Below are 14,809 nucleotides of genomic sequence, written 5' to 3'. Positions count from 1 at the left end.
TCAACTAAATCGGAGCAAAAAATTGGCCTCTGTGGTCATATGAGTGTAAATCGGGCGAAAGCTATATATGGGAGATATATCTAAATCTGAACCGATTTTAACCAAATTTGGCACGCATAGCTACAATGCTAATTCTACTCCCTGTGCAAAATTTCAACTAAATCGGAGCAAAAAATTGGCCTCTGTGGTCATATGAGTGTAAATCGGGCGAAAGCTATATATGGGAGATATATCCAAATCTGAACCGATTTCAACCAAATTTGGCATGCATAGTTTCAATGCAAATTCTACTGCCTGTGCAAAATTTCAACTAAATCGGAGTTAAAAATTGGCCTCTGTGGTCATATGAGTGTAAATCGGGCGAAAGCTATATATGGGAGATATATCCAAATCTGAACCGATGTCAACCAAATTTGGCACGTATAGTTACAATGCTAATTCTACTCCCTGTGCAAAATTTCAACCAAATCGGAGTTATAAATTGGCCTCTTTGGGCAAATGAGTGTAAATCGGGCGAAAGCTATATATGAGAGCTATATCTAAATCTGAACCGATTTGGCTGGTATTTTGCAAGTTTTTCGAGACCCATAAAATATTCGGATGTACGGAATTTGAGGAAGATCGGTTGATATACACGCCAATTATGACCACATCGGCGAAAAATATATATGGCAGCTATATCTAAATCTGAACCGATTTTTTCCAAAATCAATAGGGATCGTCTTTGAGCCGAAGCAGGACCCTATACCAAATTTTAGGACAATCGGACTAAAACTGCGAGCTGTACTTTGCACACAAAAATACATCAACAGACAGACAGACAGACAGACAGACGGACAGACAGACGGACAGACAGACGGACAGACAGACAGACGGACATCGCTAAATCGACTCAGAATTTAATTCTAAGCCGATCCGTATACTAAAAGGTTGGTCTATGATTACTCCTTCTTGGCGTTACATACAAATGCACAAACTTATTATACCCTGTACCACAGTAGTGGTGAAGGGTATAAATATGGGAAACATTTAAATCTGAAGCAATTTTAAGGAAACTTTGCAAAAGTTTATTTATGATTTATCGCTCGATATATATGTATTAGAAGTTTAGGAAAATTAGAGTCATTTTTACAACTTTGCGACTAAGCAGTGGCGATTTTACAAGGAAATTGTTGGTATTTTGACCATTTTTGTCAAAATCAGAAAAACATATATATGGGAGCTATATCTAAATCTGAACCGATTTCAACCAAATTTGGCACGCATAGCAACAATGCTAATTATACTCTCTGTGCAAAATTTCAACTAAATCGGAGCAAAAAATTGGCCTCTGTGGTCATATGAGTGTAAATCGGGCGAAAGCTATATATGGGAGATATATCTAAATCTGAACCGATTTTAACCAAATTTGGCACGCATAGCTACAATGCTAATTCTACTCCCTGTGCAAAATTTCAACTAAATCGGAGCAAAAAATTGGCCTCTGTGGTCATATGAGTGTAAATCGGGCGAAAGCTATATATGGGAGATATATCCAAATCTGAACCGATTTCAACCAAATTTGGCATGCATAGTTTCAATGCAAATTCTACTGCCTGTGCAAAATTTCAACTAAATCGGAGTTAAAAATTGGCCTCTGTGGTCATATGAGTGTAAATCGGGCGAAAGCTATATATGGGAGATATATCCAAATCTGAACCGATGTCAACCAAATTTGGCACGTATAGTTACAATGCTAATTCTACTCCCTGTGCAAAATTTCAACCAAATCGGAGTTATAAATTGGCCTCTTTGGGCAAATGAGTGTAAATCGGGCGAAAGCTATATATGAGAGCTATATCTAAATCTGAACCGATTTGGCTGGTATTTTGCAAGTTTTTCGAGACCCATAAAATATTCGGATGTACGGAATTTGAGGAAGATCGGTTGATATACACGCCAATTATGACCACATCGGCGAAAAATATATATGGCAGCTATATCTAAATCTGAACCGATTTTTTCCAAAATCAATAGGGATCGTCTTTGAGCCGAAGCAGGACCCTATACCAAATTTTAGGACAATCGGACTAAAACTGCGAGCTGTACTTTGCACACAAAAATACATCAACAGACAGACAGACAGACAGACAGACGGACAGACAGACGGACAGACAGACGGACAGACAGACAGACGGACATCGCTAAATCGACTCAGAATTTAATTCTAAGCCGATCCGTATACTAAAAGGTTGGTCTATGATTACTCCTTCTTGGCGTTACATACAAATGCACAAACTTATTATACCCTGTACCACAGTAGTGGTGAAGGGTATAAATATGGGAAACATTTAAATCTGAAGCAATTTTAAGGAAACTTTGCAAAAGTTTATTTATGATTTATCGCTCGATATATATGTATTAGAAGTTTAGGAAAATTAGAGTCATTTTTACAACTTTGCGACTAAGCAGTGGCGATTTTACAAGGAAATTGTTGGTATTTTGACCATTTTTGTCAAAATCAGAAAAACATATATATGGGAGCTATATCTAAATCTGAACCGATTTCAACCAAATTTGGCACGCATAGCAACAATGCTAATTATACTCTCTGTGCAAAATTTCAACTAAATCGGAGCAAAAAATTGGCCTCTGTGGTCATATGAGTGTAAATCGGGCGAAAGCTATATATGGGAGATATATCTAAATCTGAACCGATTTTAACCAAATTTGGCACGCATAGCTACAATGCTAATTCTACTCCCTGTGCAAAATTTCAACTAAATCGGAGCAAAAAATTGGCCTCTGTGGTCATATGAGTGTAAATCGGGCGAAAGCTATATATGGGAGATATATCCAAATCTGAACCGATTTCAACCAAATTTGGCATGCATAGTTTCAATGCAAATTCTACTGCCTGTGCAAAATTTCAACTAAATCGGAGTTAAAAATTGGCCTCTGTGGTCATATGAGTGTAAATCGGGCGAAAGCTATATATGGGAGATATATCCAAATCTGAACCGATGTCAACCAAATTTGGCACGTATAGTTACAATGCTAATTCTACTCCCTGTGCAAAATTTCAACCAAATCGGAGTTATAAATTGGCCTCTTTGGGCAAATGAGTGTAAATCGGGCGAAAGCTATATATGAGAGCTATATCTAAATCTGAACCGATTTGGCTGGTATTTTGCAAGTTTTTCGAGACCCATAAAATATTCGGATGTACGGAATTTGAGGAAGATCGGTTGATATACACGCCAATTATGACCACATCGGCGAAAAATATATATGGCAGCTATATCTAAATCTGAACCGATTTTTTCCAAAATCAATAGGGATCGTCTTTGAGCCGAAGCAGGACCCTATACCAAATTTTAGGACAATCGGACTAAAACTGCGAGCTGTACTTTGCACACAAAAATACATCAACAGACAGACAGACAGACAGACAGACAGACGGACAGACAGACGGACAGACAGACGGACAGACAGACAGACGGACATCGCTAAATCGACTCAGAATTTAATTCTAAGCCGATCCGTATACTAAAAGGTTGGTCTATGATTACTCCTTCTTGGCGTTACATACAAATGCACAAACTTATTATACCCTGTACCACAGTAGTGGTGAAGGGTATAAATATGGGAAACATTTAAATCTGAAGCAATTTTAAGGAAACTTTGCAAAAGTTTATTTATGATTTATCGCTCGATATATATGTATTAGAAGTTTAGGAAAATTAGAGTCATTTTTACAACTTTGCGACTAAGCAGTGGCGATTTTACAAGGAAATTGTTGGTATTTTGACCATTTTTGTCAAAATCAGAAAAACATATATATGGGAGCTATATCTAAATCTGAACCGATTTCAACCAAATTTGGCACGCATAGCAACAATGCTAATTATACTCTCTGTGCAAAATTTCAACTAAATCGGAGCAAAAAATTGGCCTCTGTGGTCATATGAGTGTAAATCGGGCGAAAGCTATATATGGGAGATATATCTAAATCTGAACCGATTTTAACCAAATTTGGCACGCATAGCTACAATGCTAATTCTACTCCCTGTGCAAAATTTCAACTAAATCGGAGCAAAAAATTGGCCTCTGTGGTCATATGAGTGTAAATCGGGCGAAAGCTATATATGGGAGATATATCCAAATCTGAACCGATTTCAACCAAATTTGGCATGCATAGTTTCAATGCAAATTCTACTGCCTGTGCAAAATTTCAACTAAATCGGAGTTAAAAATTGGCCTCTGTGGTCATATGAGTGTAAATCGGGCGAAAGCTATATATGGGAGATATATCCAAATCTGAACCGATGTCAACCAAATTTGGCACGTATAGTTACAATGCTAATTCTACTCCCTGTGCAAAATTTCAACCAAATCGGAGTTATAAATTGGCCTCTTTGGGCAAATGAGTGTAAATCGGGCGAAAGCTATATATGAGAGCTATATCTAAATCTGAACCGATTTGGCTGGTATTTTGCAAGTTTTTCGAGACCCATAAAATATTCGGATGTACGGAATTTGAGGAAGATCGGTTGATATACACGCCAATTATGACCACATCGGCGAAAAATATATATGGCAGCTATATCTAAATCTGAACCGATTTTTTCCAAAATCAATAGGGATCGTCTTTGAGCCGAAGCAGGACCCTATACCAAATTTTAGGACAATCGGACTAAAACTGCGAGCTGTACTTTGCACACAAAAATACATCAACAGACAGACAGACAGACAGACAGACAGACGGACAGACAGACGGACAGACAGACGGACAGACAGACAGACGGACATCGCTAAATCGACTCAGAATTTAATTCTAAGCCGATCCGTATACTAAAAGGTTGGTCTATGATTACTCCTTCTTGGCGTTACATACAAATGCACAAACTTATTATACCCTGTACCACAGTAGTGGTGAAGGGTATAAATATGGGAAACATTTAAATCTGAAGCAATTTTAAGGAAACTTTGCAAAAGTTTATTTATGATTTATCGCTCGATATATATGTATTAGAAGTTTAGGAAAATTAGAGTCATTTTTACAACTTTGCGACTAAGCAGTGGCGATTTTACAAGGAAATTGTTGGTATTTTGACCATTTTTGTCAAAATCAGAAAAACATATATATGGGAGCTATATCTAAATCTGAACCGATTTCAACCAAATTTGGCACGCATAGCAACAATGCTAATTATACTCTCTGTGCAAAATTTCAACTAAATCGGAGCAAAAAATTGGCCTCTGTGGTCATATGAGTGTAAATCGGGCGAAAGCTATATATGGGAGATATATCTAAATCTGAACCGATTTTAACCAAATTTGGCACGCATAGCTACAATGCTAATTCTACTCCCTGTGCAAAATTTCAACTAAATCGGAGCAAAAAATTGGCCTCTGTGGTCATATGAGTGTAAATCGGGCGAAAGCTATATATGGGAGATATATCCAAATCTGAACCGATTTCAACCAAATTTGGCATGCATAGTTTCAATGCAAATTCTACTGCCTGTGCAAAATTTCAACTAAATCGGAGTTAAAAATTGGCCTCTGTGGTCATATGAGTGTAAATCGGGCGAAAGCTATATATGGGAGATATATCCAAATCTGAACCGATGTCAACCAAATTTGGCACGTATAGTTACAATGCTAATTCTACTCCCTGTGCAAAATTTCAACCAAATCGGAGTTATAAATTGGCCTCTTTGGGCAAATGAGTGTAAATCGGGCGAAAGCTATATATGAGAGCTATATCTAAATCTGAACCGATTTGGCTGGTATTTTGCAAGTTTTTCGAGACCCATAAAATATTCGGATGTACGGAATTTGAGGAAGATCGGTTGATATACACGCCAATTATGACCACATCGGCGAAAAATATATATGGCAGCTATATCTAAATCTGAACCGATTTTTTCCAAAATCAATAGGGATCGTCTTTGAGCCGAAGCAGGACCCTATACCAAATTTTAGGACAATCGGACTAAAACTGCGAGCTGTACTTTGCACACAAAAATACATCAACAGACAGACAGACAGACAGACAGACAGACGGACAGACAGACGGACAGACAGACGGACAGACAGACAGACGGACATCGCTAAATCGACTCAGAATTTAATTCTAAGCCGATCCGTATACTAAAAGGTTGGTCTATGATTACTCCTTCTTGGCGTTACATACAAATGCACAAACTTATTATACCCTGTACCACAGTAGTGGTGAAGGGTATAAATATGGGAAACATTTAAATCTGAAGCAATTTTAAGGAAACTTTGCAAAAGTTTATTTATGATTTATCGCTCGATATATATGTATTAGAAGTTTAGGAAAATTAGAGTCATTTTTACAACTTTGCGACTAAGCAGTGGCGATTTTACAAGGAAATTGTTGGTATTTTGACCATTTTTGTCAAAATCAGAAAAACATATATATGGGAGCTATATCTAAATCTGAACCGATTTCAACCAAATTTGGCACGCATAGCAACAATGCTAATTATACTCTCTGTGCAAAATTTCAACTAAATCGGAGCAAAAAATTGGCCTCTGTGGTCATATGAGTGTAAATCGGGCGAAAGCTATATATGGGAGATATATCTAAATCTGAACCGATTTTAACCAAATTTGGCACGCATAGCTACAATGCTAATTCTACTCCCTGTGCAAAATTTCAACTAAATCGGAGCAAAAAATTGGCCTCTGTGGTCATATGAGTGTAAATCGGGCGAAAGCTATATATGGGAGATATATCCAAATCTGAACCGATTTCAACCAAATTTGGCACGCATAGTTTCAATGCAAATTCTACTGCCTGTGCAAAATTTCAACTAAATCGGAGTTAAAAATTGGCCTCTGTGGTCATATGAGTGTAAATCGGGCGAAAGCTATATATGGGAGATATATCCAAATCTGAACCGATGTCAACCAAATTTGGCACGTATAGTTACAATGCTAATTCTACTCCCTGTGCAAAATTTCAACCAAATCGGAGTTATAAATTGGCCTCTTTGGGCAAATGAGTGTAAATCGGGCGAAAGCTATATATGAGAGCTATATCTAAATCTGAACCGATTTGGCTGGTATTTTGCAAGTTTTTCGAGACCCATAAAATATTCGGATGTACGGAATTTGAGGAAGATCGGTTGATATACACGCCAATTATGACCACATCGGCGAAAAATATATATGGCAGCTATATCTAAATCTGAACCGATTTTTTCCAAAATCAATAGGGATCGTCTTTGAGCCGAAGCAGGACCCTATACCAAATTTTAGGACAATCGGACTAAAACTGCGAGCTGTACTTTGCACACAAAAATACATCAACAGACAGACAGACAGACAGACAGACAGACGGACAGACAGACGGACAGACAGACGGACAGACAGACAGACGGACATCGCTAAATCGACTCAGAATTTAATTCTAAGCCGATCCGTATACTAAAAGGTTGGTCTATGATTACTCCTTCTTGGCGTTACATACAAATGCACAAACTTATTATACCCTGTACCACAGTAGTGGTGAAGGGTATAAAAATATTGTTTACACTATCATACGAAATCACAGTGGTGCAATTGATAATATAAGAGTCTTGCGCAGAACCTGATGAAGTAGTAATAGCAGTAAGTTAAAACCTACACAGTAAGTAGTTGTAGTGAGCAACTCATTACCAAAAGCTATTTTGTCACTACTGTTTCGAAGAAATAATGTCTAGGAACACTTTCGGCCTAGCAATCCACGTCTCATGTCGTCGTATGGACTCGAGCCCTAGCAGGAGACATTTTATACACCCAGAAAAAGTGCCTTCGAAACTAAAGGAAAAAATTTTCATGAATTTAGTTAAGTCATTTTATTTCCATTCAATTAAATTTTTGTGTGAAATAGTAAAATTTACTTGTCAGTAAAAAATCGATAATGAAGGCTTCATTCAGAGTCCAAATGGTATCCCAATTTTCTATCATCTCTATAGAAGAGCGAATAACAAGCGTGTTGATAGCAATATACTAGCCAACAATGATATGCGATTCAGGACAAGTATTCCTACCAGGGACATAGATGGACGAGAAAACATAGATTTTGTTAAATATTGGTGGATTATGTCCTAACCCCAACCTAACCTACTTTTACTAATACGACCCCTCTATTTTATACTTACAAATAAAAAAGTGATGTTTTTGCAAATTTTTTCATTACAAAGCAATTATTGGAATTTATAGTCTCTATAACTTAAAGAAAATTAAAGAAAATTCATCTTAATAGTAAATGTATCTTAAAAATTGTACTTGAGAGTACTACTTAGGAACTGTGTGCACTAAACATAAATAAATTATCTATTTGTTTATTTGTAGTAAAATATCATATATAAACCTAAATAAATAAACGATTATACAAAAAAAAAAGTTTATTAACTAGAATATTAACTAGGCATGGAATTGTTCGCTGGGTATAAGAACTATAACCAAGTTTCCTCAAATTTAGTAAAATTTCTTATAAAATAATAGGTAGGTTAGGTTAGGTTAAAGTGGCAGCCCGATTAAGATTCAGGCTCACTTTGACTATTCAGACCATTGTGATACCACATTTAACTAAAAGTACCTATTACATATGGGCACTTCTAGTTTTAACCGCTGAACCTTCTTGATTATTTTTATACCCTCCATCATAGGATGGGGGTATATTAACTTTGTCATTCCGTTTGTAACACATCGAAATATTGCTCTAAGACCCCATAAAGTATATATATTCTGGGTCGTGGTGAAATTCTTAGTCGATCTAAGCATGTCCGTCCGTCGGTTGAAATCACGCTAACTTCCGAACGAAACAAGCTATCGACTTGAAACTTGGCACAAGTAGTTGTTATCGATGTAGGTCGGATGGTATTGAAAATGGACCATATCGGTCCACTTTTACGTATAGCCCCGTATAAAGGGACCCTCAGATTTGGCTTGTGGAGCCTCTAACAGAAGCAAATTTCATCCGATCCGGCTGAAATTTGGTACATGGTGTTGGTATATGATATCTAACAACCATCCAAAAATTGGTCCACATCGGTCCATAATTATATATAGACCCCATATAAACCGATCTCCAGATTTGGCTCGCGAAGCCTAAAAGAGTATATGGTCTCTAACAACCGTGCAAAAATTGGTCCACATCGGTCCATAATTATATATAGCGCCCATATAAACCGATCCCCAGATTTGGGTTGCGAAGCCTCAAAGAGAAGCAAATTTCATCCAATCCGGTTGTAATTTGGAACATGGTGTTAGTATATGATCTTTAACAACCGTGCCAGAATTGGTCCATATCGGTCCATAACTATATATAGCCCCTATATAAAACTTTCTCCAGATTTGACCTCCGGAGCCTCTTTGAGGAGCAAAATTCATCCGATCCGGTTCAAATTAGGAACGTGGTGTTAGTATATGGTCGCTAACAACCATACCAAAATTGGTCCAATTACACAAAAATTGGTCCATATCGGTTCATAATCATGGTTGCCACTAGAGCCAAAAATAATCTACCAAAATTTTTTTTCTATAGAAAATTTTGTCAAAATTTTATTTCAAAGAAAATTTTGTCAAAATTTTATTTCTAGAGAAAATTTTGTTAAAATTTTATGCGGTTCATAATAAAATTTTCATCATTGTCAAAATTTTATTTCTATAGAAAATTTTGTTCAAATTTTATTCGGTTCATAATCATGGTTGCCACTCGAGCCAAAAATAATCTACCAAGATTTTATTTCTATAGAAAAGTTTGTCAAAAGTTTATTTCTATAGAAAATTTTGTTAAAATTTTATTTCTGTAAAAATGTTTGTCAAAATTTTCTTTCTATAGAAAATTTTGTCAAAATTTTTATTTCTATAGAAAATTTTGTGAAAATTTTATTTCTATAGAAAATTTTGTTAAAATTGTATTTCTGTAGAAAATTTTGTCAAAATTTTATGTCTACTTTGTCAAACTGAATTATATACGTATTGGATCGATCTTTTTTGATTTAATATATACCACGTATGGACTTACATACAATTTAGAAGATGGTGTTAGGAGGTTTTAAGATACCTCGCCATCGGCAAGCGTTACCGCAACTTAAGTAATTCGATTGTGTATGGCAGTGTTTAGAAGAAGTTTCTACGCAATCCATGATGGAGGGTACGGCCGTATATACTTGTTCTTTGTTGAACCAACCAGATTGTTCCAAAAACATTAGCAGACTGCTTAAGTTAACGTTTTCCAGATCCGCCAGTAATCTGAAGCTATATGCTCCTAAAAGTTGCTTGCGCTTTACACAAAATGCAGGACACTCACACAAGAGGTGTTTAATTGATTTCTTTTCCTCCGCATCATGACAGCTCATACAATAGTCATTATACTTCGCGCCTATAGTCTTTGCAAAATCGCATATCAGGCAGCGACCCGTTATAGCAGATATCAGGAGTGATATCTGACGTCTCGAGAATACTAGCATATCCAGTGTGCGGTTTAAGTTTAAATGGGGCCATATTTGCTTGGTGTCGTTACAGCCCTTGCAATTCTCCCATCGAACATTTGCCATCATAACAGCCTTCTCACGCAGCATGAGCTTGCAGGTAGCCATGGGCATACCAACTAGAGGTGGGGAACTATCGATAGAACTATCGGCACTATCGATTGTTGGGCACTATCGAGCTACTATCGATAGCAGCCAGACATTTTCGATAGTACTATCGATAGTTAGTCGATAGTTTGGCTTTCACATCACCAAATATTTTCCTTTTTTGTGACGTCTGCTGCAGCGTTAAAAGGAATGGATCGCTCTCTCCAAAGAGGTGTAATATTTACTTTTAAAGTTGTTCTGAGTTTTGACTATGTGTTGAGTTAAACCTCGGAGCTCCATGACAGTCAGTGAGTCGACCACGTCAGGCATGTGATTACAACAGCACAGACTCAGAGAAAGATTTGGCTACCGAGAGAAAAAAGAAAAATAATATCTTTCAAGTATGGAAATATTTTAAAAGGTCAGAGGACAAACAATTTTCAAAGTGCCTTAATTGCGGAAAGGAGTATAAAACGAGCAGAAACACATCGAATTTTCACGACCATCTAAAAAGATACCATTCTGGCTTGGAAATTCTAGCCTCTGATTCCAGCTATTTCGGCGGATACTGCCAATATTGCACCGACAAGCAGAAGTTGTAGATCGTCAATACATTCAGTAGCTTCTTACTTTAAAAGAGCCGTTTTGTACGACACAAACATCCCTGCAACAAAGCGGGACAAATTGTTTTCGAGAGACGAAAAATGTTAACATTATTTCATTTTGAAACCAAACCTTTTGGATCAAATAACATTAATATCGTAAAATATTCATATTAAAATATTAAACAAATTTTAAATACGAACCAAATATGTATATTATTGTGGACGATACTATCGTCGAATATCGATAGTACTATCGTCAACTATCGATGGTTGTGAAATTACTATCGTCGACTATCGATGGCGCCGACTATCGATAGTTCTCCACCTCTAATACCAACAGATTCTAGTTCCCCTGGAATATGTAAGGTAGTCCCTAGCCTTGCCAACTCATCCGCTTCGCAGTTCCCCGGTATGTTCCTATGGCCAGGCACCCATATTAGATGAATATTGTACTGCTCAGCCATCTCATTGATTTCGGCAGTCGATGGCCTTTTTCGAGTTGAGAAAAACAGAGTCCAAGGATTTGCCCACATTTTTTGGAACATTACTTCTCAGCCAATTCGCCAGCTCTCTTATTGCTAATATTTCAGCCTGAAAACACTACAGTGATTAGGTAATCTTTTCGCTATTCGAAGTTCCAGATCTTTAGAATATATTCCGAAACCCAATTGTCCATCCAATTTGGAGCCATCAGTGTAGAAATCTATATATTCTTTATTCCCCGGGGTCTGTGTGCAACACGCCTCACTGTTGGGGATTAGAGTCTCAAACTTTTTGTCGAAAAGTGGTTTCGCCAAAGTGTAATCCACTACGTTAGGCACATTTTGAGGACCGAACTGTGACCGTAACTTTTTTCCGACCACAGCGATAGCTCGCGCAACCGCACAGTCGTTGTTTCAGCTGATTGTTTGGCCAAAATGTCTAAAGCCAATAGATGCAGCATGACATTAAGGGAATTTGTCCCTGTGTTGCTGAATGCGCCTGAGATACACAAACACGCCATACGCTGTACTTTGTCTAAACTTGTTGGCTGGTGAAGTGCCGGCCACCTGCAGTAATCATTCCAAGAGTTATGCTGAGCATTTCTCAGTTCTCGCTTGAATCCTCTTAGATTCTTCTTGTAAGCGTTCCAGTAATAATTTTTTGCTTACATTAGTTAAATTAACTAAAACCGAGGAAAAAATATACACAAATGAAGCGTAAAGATTAACTAAATTCGTGTCTTCCATAAAATAGTTCATCATGAACTTCGTATGTCACTAAAGCCATTCTTGCAATTTTGAACTCCAATTTTTTCCTTCAAACTACATAATTTTCTTTAACAAGTGAAAAAACTTAATTATGTCCAAAAAATTTTCTTGAATTTCTCGAAAAATATTTACTTATTTTTGTGATACGCACCCAGAAAAAAGTGACCCCTTCTTTAAGTTAAAATGAACTCATTGTGAAGAAAGTTGAACTTCGTATAGCGCCAAAGCCATTTTTATTTGTTTGAACGATGTGATTTTCGTAGAAATTAGGAATAATGTATTCCATATATTAGTTAACATTTTCCTATATTTATATACCACTATACTACAGAATGAAAAAATTTAACTAATTTGAATTCATATATGGAATGATTTTATTGAAATTTTTTCATTCATTTGGACAAATCTTACACATTTGTGGTAAAACTTTTACTTCATAATTAGAACTGCTTACCTTCGTTTTTAAATACAATTTTATTTATTTCTATAAGCAACCTTATCTTCAATAAAAGACATGTTTTATTAATATATTGAATATATTTATTAAGAATCAACAGCATCGAATCTCTTTGAAATATTAGTTTATTATTCCACTATTTCCAATTTCCGTGTGATATTATCAACTGTAAAACGCACTTTTTCTTCTTCTTGTACTTTTCACTTTTAATAAGTTGCTGCCTAACGATTTTGTCCTCCTTTTACAATTTCAATACCTACAAATATAAAAAACAAGTAAGGAAAGTCTAAAGTCGGGCGGGGCCGACTATATTATACCCTGCACCACTTTGTAGATCTAAATTTTCGATACCATATCACATCCCTCAAATGTGGTGGGGGCTATATATAAAGGTTTGTCCCAAATACATACATTTAAATATCACTCGATCTGGAAGAATTTGATAGACTTCTACAAAATCTATAGACTCAAAATTTAAGTCGGCTAATGCACTAGGGTGGAACACAATGTTAGTAAAAACAAGTAAGGAAAGTCTAAAGTCGGGCGGGGCCGACTATATTATACCCTGCACCACTTTGTAGATCTAAATTTTCGATACCATATCACATCCCTCAAATGTGGTGGGGGCTATATATAAAGGTTTGTCCCAAATACATACATTTAAATATCACTCGATCTGGAAGAATTTGATAGACTTCTACAAAATCTATAGACTCAAAATTTAAGTCGGCTAATGCACTAGGGTGGAACACAATGTTAGTAAAAAAATATGGGAAACATTTAAATCTGAAGCAATCTTAAGGAAACTTCGAAAAAGTTTATTTATGATTTATCGCTCGATATATATGTATTAGAAGTTTAAGAAAATTAGTCATTTTTTCAACTATTCGACTAAGCAGTGGCGATTTTACAAGGAAAATGTTGCTATTTTGACCATTTTTGTCGAAATCAGAAAAACATATATATGGGAGCTATATCTAAATCTGAACCGATTTCAACCAAATTTGGCACGCATAGCAACAATGCTAATTCTACTCCCTGTGCAAAATTTCAACTAAATCGGAGCAAAAAATTAGCCTCTGTGGTCATATGAGTGTAAATCGGGCGAACGCTATATATGGGAGCTATATCTAAATCTGAACCGATTTCAACCAAATTTGGCACGCATAGCTACAATGCTCATTCTACTCCCTGTGCAAAATTTCAATTAAATCGGAGTAAAAAATTGGCCTCTGTGGTCATATGAGTGCAAATCGGGCGGAAGCTATATATGGGAGCTATATCTAAATCTGAACCGATTTCCACCAAATTTGACACGCATAGCTATAATGCTAATTCTACTCCCTGTGCAAAATTTCAACTAAATCGGAGCAAAAAATTGGCCTCTGTGGACAAAGGAGTGTAAATCGGACGAAAGCTATATATGGGAGATATATCTAAATCTGAACCGATTTGGATGATATTTTTCAAGTTTTTCGAGACTCATAAAATATTGGGATGTACGGTATTTGAGGAAGATCGGTTGATATACACGCCAATTATGACCAGATCGGTGAAAAATATATATGGCAGCTATATCTAAATCTGAACCGATTTTTTCCAAAATCAATAGGGATCGTCTTTGAGCCGAAACAGGACCCCATACCAAATTTTAGGACAATCGGACTACAACTGCGAGCTGTACTTTGCACACAAAAATACATCAACAGACAGACAGACAGACAGACGGACAGACAGACAGACAGACAGACAGACAGACAGACAGACAGACAGACAGACAGACGGACATCGCTAAATCGACTCAGAATTTAATTCTAAGACGATCGGTATACTAAACGATGGGTCTCAGACTTTTCCTTCTTGGCGTTACATACAAATGCACAAACTTATTATACCCTGTACCACAGTAGTGGT

This window comes from Haematobia irritans, chromosome 1 (assembly GCF_050003625.1).
Source record: "Haematobia irritans isolate KBUSLIRL chromosome 1, ASM5000362v1, whole genome shotgun sequence".
Taxonomy (NCBI): Eukaryota; Metazoa; Arthropoda; class Insecta; order Diptera; family Muscidae; genus Haematobia; species Haematobia irritans.
This window is presented reverse-complemented; position numbering follows the sequence as displayed.